Source organism: Nannospalax galili, unplaced genomic scaffold (assembly GCF_000622305.1).
Source record: "Nannospalax galili isolate Female #2095 unplaced genomic scaffold, S.galili_v1.0 scaffold171, whole genome shotgun sequence".
In the NCBI taxonomy this organism is placed as follows: Eukaryota; Metazoa; Chordata; class Mammalia; order Rodentia; family Spalacidae; genus Nannospalax; species Nannospalax galili.
This window is the reverse complement of record NW_008329362.1, coordinates 2251300-2260219: the sequence shown is the minus strand read 5'-3', so window position 1 is coordinate 2260219 and position 8920 is coordinate 2251300. Positions and strand designations below refer to the sequence as shown.

General features: G+C 38.3%; 1 protein-coding gene across 9 annotated transcripts in view; it reads left to right on the top strand.

Annotated features, from left to right (window-relative positions):
* St7 (suppression of tumorigenicity 7) overlaps positions 1–8920 on the top strand; it is a 303239-nt gene that overhangs the window by 142449 nt on the left and 151870 nt on the right. The window contains exon 1 of one of the 9 annotated variants that reach the window (XM_017799164.2): positions 2057–2147. The exons of the other annotated variants lie outside the window; for them this stretch is intronic. The gene's annotated coding sequence lies outside the window, so the exon portion shown is untranslated. Of the gene's footprint in view, positions 1–2056; positions 2148–8920 lie in introns of those variants that run through there. 9 annotated transcript variants of the gene reach the window in all.

The following is an 8920-nucleotide window of genomic DNA, read 5'->3' as shown; positions in this document are numbered from 1 at the left end:
AAATCTGAGGACCCTTGAAAAATTTTAGCCATTTAGAAGTTGCAGTTATGAAACTTTTATAATTTTCAGGAACAAAGAGAAGCTTTACTTTCTTTTCTAATATGGTGAGGATAAATACATTTTATGTTTTATTTTGATGAAAAGTGACAAGCGCATATCAATTTCTCCTGTTTTCTATTTTTAGAACAGTAGGTTCCTGTCCTCTGTCATTTGGGTGTGTCTGTTGGTATAATGCCTGTGTCATTCAATTTCCTAAGAAACTCAGGAGATTGGAGTCAGAGCCACACCAGTTATGTATAAGCAACAGAGAATGAAGAGGGAAACACGAGACTGAAAGACTAGAAGCACCTTGAGTCACTGGTGCTCTGTGATGATGAGGGCATGGAGGTTCCATCCACCAGTGATTTAGGTTTAAAACCTACTTTTCTCCAGTGTCGTTCAAGTGGGAGTTTTCCTGCATATTTCTTTGCAGCAGCTAGGTTCTAGTTTGATTTTTCTCTGCAGCTGTTGGTCTGTCTCATATTACATTTCCATTTCTAAATCTGGTTTTGCCTGAGAAATAGCCTTTATGTGATGCCTGTGTTTTGTGTCTGTGTGCTCTTCACTCTTCAGAAGACATTTAAGTCAGGAGTTGTTCCATTTCATGAATGACGTCTCTCCACCTACTTCCTCTTCTGTTATTGAATAGTATTGATGATCTGTACATGCAGAATCAATTTTTGCTATGCAGTTGCCTGGGGCACTATGTAGCTCAGTGTATTCAGTATAGTGATTATTATTTTGTGATCTGATATTCAATGTCCCTTGTACTTTCCACATTAAAGACAAATAGAAGATAGAAAAGAACATTGCAGTAAAGTTGACTTTAGAGCAAGTTGTATGTTGTAGTTTTCTTTCAGTGAAGTGTTCCTCCTAGTTCTTGCATAGAAAATATCTGTTAAAATTCAGCAAATAAAAATGAGAAAGGAAATGAAAAGACAACTTAGAGAAAATTTTTATCAACTGTTAATAGACAAAAATTAACATACTTCTTAAGGCAAGTTTTTGTAGATTAGTGGCATTCCAATAGAATAAATAGACAAGCAGCAAAAACTGGTTACTCAGAGAGCAAAAACTCACAAAGATAAACATGAAAAAGTTTTGTTTAGCTAATAATTCTCCCAGTGAACTACTTTTTTCATTTGATGATGCAGCACCTTCAAATTAGAGAAGTTCGAAAAATCTAAATTTCTAGTGTTAGAAATGCTTACGTAAATGATCTGAAATTTCCAAAAGGAAACATTGTTATTAAAATCATGTTTTCAGAGAATATTTAATGGCATTAGAACTTGTTCACAAAATGAATGAGTGGTACCAGAATTGGAGAGATGGCTCAGCAGTTAAGGGCATTGGCTGCTCTCACAGAGGATCTAGGTTTGGTTCCTAGCATCTACATGGTGGGTAACAACGATCTCTTAACTCTGGTTCCAGAGAATCTGACGCTCTCTTCTGGCTTCCTTAGGCATTGCACAACACGGGTATACTTAACATGCAAGTGAAGCACTCGTGTGTATAAAATTGAAATTAAAATAAACATATAAATAAAAGAACACTTAGTCCAGCCCTCACTTAAAAAGCAATGAGTGGTGCCTAACAAAGAACTTGCACAGTCCATGAACATGTCCTGATTGTTAGACTGCTGTCTCCATGGGAGTCACTGCATTGCATCTGGACATATAGTGAGATAAATGAACAAGAGACAGAATACAAGGAATGTCAGAGTTTGTTGACATCAGTCTTCAGTGCTAACAATGGCCTGGAGGGAGAGTCAGAGTCACTTAGCTTGTAAGTGGCTGTGGTCAGTTCAGGAGGCCACTGCTTGGCCTTTGTGGCCTAGACTAAGGCAGTTCCTTGTTCTCAGTCCAGAGGCTCCCCAGACAGGCATAGAGCGTAGCTTTGGAACAACAGATTGCCATTTCAGAAGAGCTACAGAACACTGGAAATCTCCGCCAGCAAATCTGAGGCTTGGTACTTTACCTTCTTTTGTCTCTTCAGATAGACTGTCAGTTTCTTGGAAGAAAGACATGTCCAAGGAAAAATAGTACAGGCTTTGGGGTCAGAAGCTGTGTTCAAATCAAGTTTCAGCACCTAATAGCTTCGTGTCCTTGGTGAGTCATTTAACTTGATAAACCTCAGTTTTACCCTTTTATATGTGGGTAATGCTAACTTTAGCAGGGCTGCCTTGGGGGACCAAATAACAAAAACCATAACTAAAACATGAAAACAGGGTCTGACATATAATGGCATTCAGTGGATGCTCAGTAAGCATCAGCCAGCTCTTTGTAATTTGTGCATTTTTGATTGAAATGAATTTAAAAGTATGGCCTGATAAAATTCTTTTGTCCCCATAAAAATGGTGTTAAATATTTTTCAGATAATTATGTGAATGATTTTTTAGGTGACATCTTTGCAAATCACTTTATTTCCTTACTCAGTAGTGTGTTAAAGATTTCTTTGTATGATAGTTTCTGCATCTGTTAATTGGCATGCTTTTATCTTGCTATCTCTAGGAAAAACAGCCTGTGCAGATCATCACCAGTGGTGTTATGAATGTTAATTTCCTTTTTTCTCTTTTGGTAGATGTGAAGGAAGAAGAAATTAATCTTTAAACTTTTTTGTATTTAAAAACAGTTGGGGGGTAGATGGAGAGAAGGCTTAGCAGTTAAGAGCACTTATTCCTCTTGCAGAGGATCTGAGTTTGATTCCCAGCAGCCACATGGTGGCTCAAAACCACCTGTAACTCCATCTCCGGGGGTTCTAGTGCCCTCTGATGGACTCTTTGGATACCTGTACTCACACATGCACATACTCACATGCACATACATATCTACACATCATTAAAAACAAAATAATTCTTAAAAAATTTTATTTTAAAATGACCTTGAAAATCAGCCCCTGCCCTATTTCAGAATATTTTTAGGATTTTAATTTTCTTAGGCTATTTATAGTTTTAAATTCACATGTAGAATATATATATCTATGGGGTACTTTGGAATATTTCTATAGGTGTATACACTGGGTAATGGCCATATTGGGTTGCATATAACTATATCTTGAAGCATTTATCCTTTCTTAGCAGTACAGACACTCACTCTCCTTTCACTTAGTGTTTTTGGCTATGCAGGTCATTGTCATTTTAACCATGTCACTTTACAACAGCACACCATCTCTTCTGTTCTCTAACTGTATAAAAGGACCTATTGACCACCCTGTCCCCAGTCCTCTCTCCTTTCTACTCTTCTAGTCTTAACTACTATTCCACTCTCAAATAGAATGAAATCTATTTTCCTAGATTCCACATGAGTACAGTCATTTGCTGTGCAGAGCTTTTCAGTTTGATGCATAATTGAGATCATGTCTAAAAATCATTACCCATTCCAATGTTCTCAAGAGTGTGTCCCCAGTATTTTCTTCTAATGGTTTTACATCTTCAGCTTTCTTTGTATAAGTCTTTAATCTATTTTGAATTTATTTTTGTAACTGTTGAGGGAGATGGTTCTTGTCTCTTTTTTTTTCCAAATGTAAAATTTGCTTTTTATTTATTTTTTATTTTTCATTACAGCCTTAACATATTCAGTAACACATTCCAGAGCAAGGATACATCTCTTTCAAAAGTGCCTGTACTCTTTTACACATGAATATTCAATTTTCCAACACCATTTATTGAAAATACTGTCCTTTTCCCAACGAATGTTCTTTGTACCCTTGATAAAAGTCAATTGGTTGTGGGCTGGAGAGATGGCTCAGAGGTTAAGAACATTGGCTGTTCTTGCAGAAGACCTGGGTTCAAATCCCAGAACCCATATGGCAGCTAACAACTGTCCATAACTTCAGTTCCAGGGGATCTTATGCCCACTTCTGGCCTCTGCAGGCATTGCAGGACATGGCTGCACTTATACACATGCAGGCAGTATACTCATACACACACACACACACACACACACACACACACACATCAGTTGGTTGTAGATAGATGGGTTTACTTCTAGGATGTCTGTTCTGCTTGTAGGTCTGAGTATCTCCTTTTATGCCAAATTGTGTTGTTTTAGTTACAATAATTTTGTAGTTTATTTTGGCTTCAGTTAATATAATACCTCTTGCTTTGTTCTTTTCACACAAGAGTACTCTGGTTTGTTTAGGATTTGTGTGTGTGTGTGTGTGTGTGTGTGTGTGTGTTTATACAATTTGGTACAATTTTTGTCAAAACGCTAATGGCATTCATCAGAGAACTATTAGCCCCCTCCCCCACTACTTTTTAAGTTTTAGGTTCAGGTACTTTTCAATAACAATGTGATGATTGGTTCCCCAGTGGCAATACCCATTCATAATACAGCTAATCAGATAGGTACCTTCTTACTTTGTGCAAAATATCTTGTGTGTGAGGTTAACTGTCTTATTTAGACCTAAAGATGGTGTTTTTGTTAACCTTGGACTTTACTTGCTGATTCACCTCAAGGACACTTACCTATGCATGCTTCAGATCTGGGCATTAGACATTTGCTAATGAAAAGTACACAAATTGTTGTGTAACACAAATGAAGATATTGACCATTCCCAGTGGGGGATGACAATGGCGGAAAACCATTTGAGACAGGAAGATCTGAGATGAAAATGAGAAATGTCATTCCCAGGGACTGGGAGTATGTCTGTCAGGGACAGCACAAAGTACCTACCTCCAAGTTAAATCAAGTTAGATGCATTTATATAGGCTTAAAAAAAAAACAAAACAAAACTGGACTACTACATTTAAATATCAGTGCTCCAGTTTTCATTGCCTCTTTCCCTGAGGCATTATTTGAAGCCACGTGCATTTGTGATTTACCCTTGGAGGTTCACTTTTAGTCCTGGACCTAGAGAAATAATATTTGGTGTCTTCTGGAATAGAAATTGGCCATTCGGTGCAAATGCAAAGCCAAATATAGTTAGTACAAATGAAATACTGAAGCTACAGGCTTATTTTGGATAACCAGGCAGGTGACTCACTGAACTCCGGTGTTCTGGTCTGTCTGATGGTTCTTCCTATGACTCCTTCACTCTGGGTTATTCACTCAGCTAGAGGGCCATGGCTATAACAGGTCTGTAATGTGCATTATATTGGTAAATAGTCATTGTGTGAGCTTTCTGAGAAGCTAACTGTGGAAGTGGGGTTGCCCCCACCCCTGCTTCAGACCCAAGCATGTTTGTCTCAAAGTGTCCTCCAAGGTTTGGGCATAGGCTGGCCCCTCAACTCTGTGACCAAGAGGGAAGAAAACAGCAAAATAGCCAGAGTAAAAACATTGTGTCCTTGAGAACAGCTAGATGGGAAACTATTTTCAATAGATATGTTACTACTATTTATCCCATAATATGAAAGTGCCTACAGTGGAAAAATTTAGCCATGGGAAGTTTATCTTTGGAAAGATCATTCATGAGAAATTTAGGCATGGACAGAAAGCCCAACAAAGAACTCCAGCTGACTGCCTCAGCTTCCTTAGTCAGTTTCGCTGGATATAGTCAGAACCTGATTTGATAGTACTCTTCTGTTATTTGGTTTTTCACTTGGAAATTTCACCCACAGGGATATGCTCTGAGACTCTTTCTACTGGAATTTCATCTGCCATGCCTTAAAGGGACTTCCTTAGTTGGTTTTTGCTGGATGATTTAAGTACCCAAGTTAATGATGTTCGCTTCTGTCTCTGTGTCTCCTCCCTCCTGCCCCCCCATGAACCCACTAATTCAAAACCAAAAATATAGCTATTGTAGATCATCCTCTGGACTGTACAAAACAAACTTCCAACAGGCCTTTTTCCTCAAAGAGAAGTAAATTAGTCACTGGACTTTTTAGAGAATGCAATGAAAAGAAAAAGCTGAACCTGGAATCAAATTTGAGTTTTGCTGCTCTATGGCTTGCAATTGCTCCTTTGTCCCAGATTATTTTACTTTGAGGTAAATTCTTCACCCATAAGTTAGCAAGACGTTTGGAAATAATGCAAATAAGTTAATAGCACAACAAGTTGAATGTAATAGATTATTTTTATTTGGTCATATAATCTCATCTGTTAAAATAGAAATACGTAGAGGCTGGAGAGATGGTTCAGCAGTTAAGAGCACTGGCTGCTCTTGCAGAGGACCCAGGTTCAGTTCCCAGCACCCACATGGTAGCTAACAACAATCCATAAATCCAATTCTAGGGGCTCCGACCCCCTCTTCTGTCCTCCATAGGCATTGGACAACATGGATGCACTTACATACATGCAGGCAATACATTCATATACATAAAATATAAAAGTAATAAATAAAATATTTTAAAAATATGAATATGTATATGTATGTTATTAAGTTCAAAATAAAATCAAGTAAAATGCTTCGCCATGTTTTAATTTTTCTTGAACGTATAAAAAGAAGATCCTCAGAGAACGTTGACACATTTCTAATGACTAACCACATTGCTTGGAATGAGGAAGAACCAGCATTATATTTCTTTAAAGGGCTGCTTGTTCTTGCAGTAGATGAGGCTTGGTTCTTATCCCTTTTACCCATTTGATGCCTACTTATATTGTCTTTTCACTTAGGTTACACATCATGATGAACTCTTGTTTCTTTACTGCCTGACTTCCTGAAATAACCCACCACTCACTATAATCACTGGCAGTGTGACCTAGGTTTCACTTCAGCACCCTCAGTACTGGTTCTATGTCTTACCTCTAGTAAACTAGGGTACTATTTATATAATTAAATGAGTTAATTATAAAATCAACATTTCAGCACTGTTTCCCAGACTCTCGCACTGGATATTATCAAGAGCTCTATGTGTCTGTTAAATTTACTCCTGTAACATCTGATATGCCCAACTCCCCACCTTAGTGGCATTACAGGAGCTGCTCTGAAGTAACTCCCAAATCTGCCTGGTTTACCTACTACTTTGCTGCTACTGGGTACATCTGTACTTGTCACATTTCTATTCACAATGGTAAATATCTTCTCTGTGCCTGGTACATAAAGTGTGTTGCTCAGAGTGAGCAGAGCCATTGTATAACTTGTGTGAGACCTTAGGTTTCATCCCCAGCACCACAAATCAAATAAAAAGTCCACTGGCATTTCTTCTACTCTGTGTCCTTATCTACCCTAGTCTCTAGCCTAATTCTTGATTTGTACACATGTTCTGTCTTATCTATATACTTAGAGTCCCTTTCTGTATCCCAATCTCATGTTCAAAGTTAAGCCTTTCAAAGCCTGGAAAGAAGAACAGATAGAAGCAATATCTGCTTCCTCTAGATTTATCTATACCTTTTTGCTGATAAAATTCACATTCTATCCTGTGATTTTCATACAGGCATCTTGTTCTCCCCTCTCAAGGGGAGGACAGAAAAAGGGCACAAAAGTAGGAGGACAGAGTGGGGAGAAGGGATTCAGTGGGAGGGGACAAAAGAAGATGCTGGGAGATGAATATGATCAAAGTACATTATATACATGAATGGAATTGTCAAAAATAATTTTTTTAGAGGAGAATCCTTTGGAGCTTTTTTCCTGATTGTGTTGACAGAAATTATGCATTCTTATTTCAAACATTTTGAGCTTTTCAAAAATATATAAACAGAATTTTTTAATCATTATACTTTAAAAAAATTTTAATAACTACATGATTAGAAGCTTTTCACTACAGTTTTAACATATTCAGTAACACACTCCAGAGCAACAGTACATCTCTTTCACAAGTGGGTGTGTTTCTAGGTTCACAGTTGAATTAATATAGTTATATATTATTGAACTCAGTTTAAGCCCCATAAGACATAAAATTGGATGAGTTTTTAGCCTTCAAAAAAGATCTCCATTTAATTTGAGAATATATTGTTCCTTGCAGACAGACTCATTATTTTTGCTACTAACACTGAGATGTTGGTGCTTGTATCTCTAATCTGTATGTAGCTGACTATTACTAGTCATAATGGGTTACACTTGGATCCTTGGTGCCTGTGTATGTCTACAGAGTCATCGGGCAGATTTCAGTGGTATTGTTTATCACCTCTACTAATTAGCATGATGTAAATTTCCATGCTTCCTCCTCAAATATAATACATTTTTAAAAATTTTGTTGATTTTTTTTGTGTGTGTATATCATACAGAACATTCTAAACCATCTCATTCGACTATGAACCCACTGCTCAGATAGAACCCTCCCATAGCCTGCCTCCCCCAACTAGAGCCCTTATACTGTGATATCCCTGCTACTGTCTGCTGTGTTGTCGGCACCCCCAGCCATTCCCCACTACTTGCCCTTCTGATGAATCTACTCAGCCTATGTAGAGGTCTTTGTTTCAGGAGGGCCATCTGTTCTTCATCTAGCAGTAATCAGTTGTCTATATTCCTTTGGATAAGATTGGGGTCTGCTGTTCGTTTTCCCAGTTCCATGCTGGGTTACTGTCTGGGAGTCTCTTGGGCCACCCTGGCCAACAACTCAAAGGAAGGTATCTCCTGTCTTAATCTTTGGTTATACTTTCCTTTTGGGTGTTTAAGGCCATACAGTTGGCCTAGATAAACCGATTTATTTTTACTCTTAAGGTTGTTTGAGGATCTGGTCCTCAGGGGACACATGGGTTTGGGAGGAGTCCCTGGCTCCTTTCTTTTACCAATTCTGCCTATGTGAAGATAAGTCAAAGGTCCTACTCAACCATGGCTGGCTTCGCTTGGAAGCATGGAGGAAATGATTCCTCTGTGTTGACCCTCTTTGTAGACTGGACACCGGTTCAAGTGCATCTGGTGGGGTCACCTCAGCCTCCTTGATCAAGAGGACAGGTGACCCACCACCATTATAGGACCTTTTGAGAGATGCTCATAGTCCCCTGGAACTAGTTGACCTAGGAGGGCAAGGAGCAAAAAGTGTCCTTTATGTCCCTCTGACCAA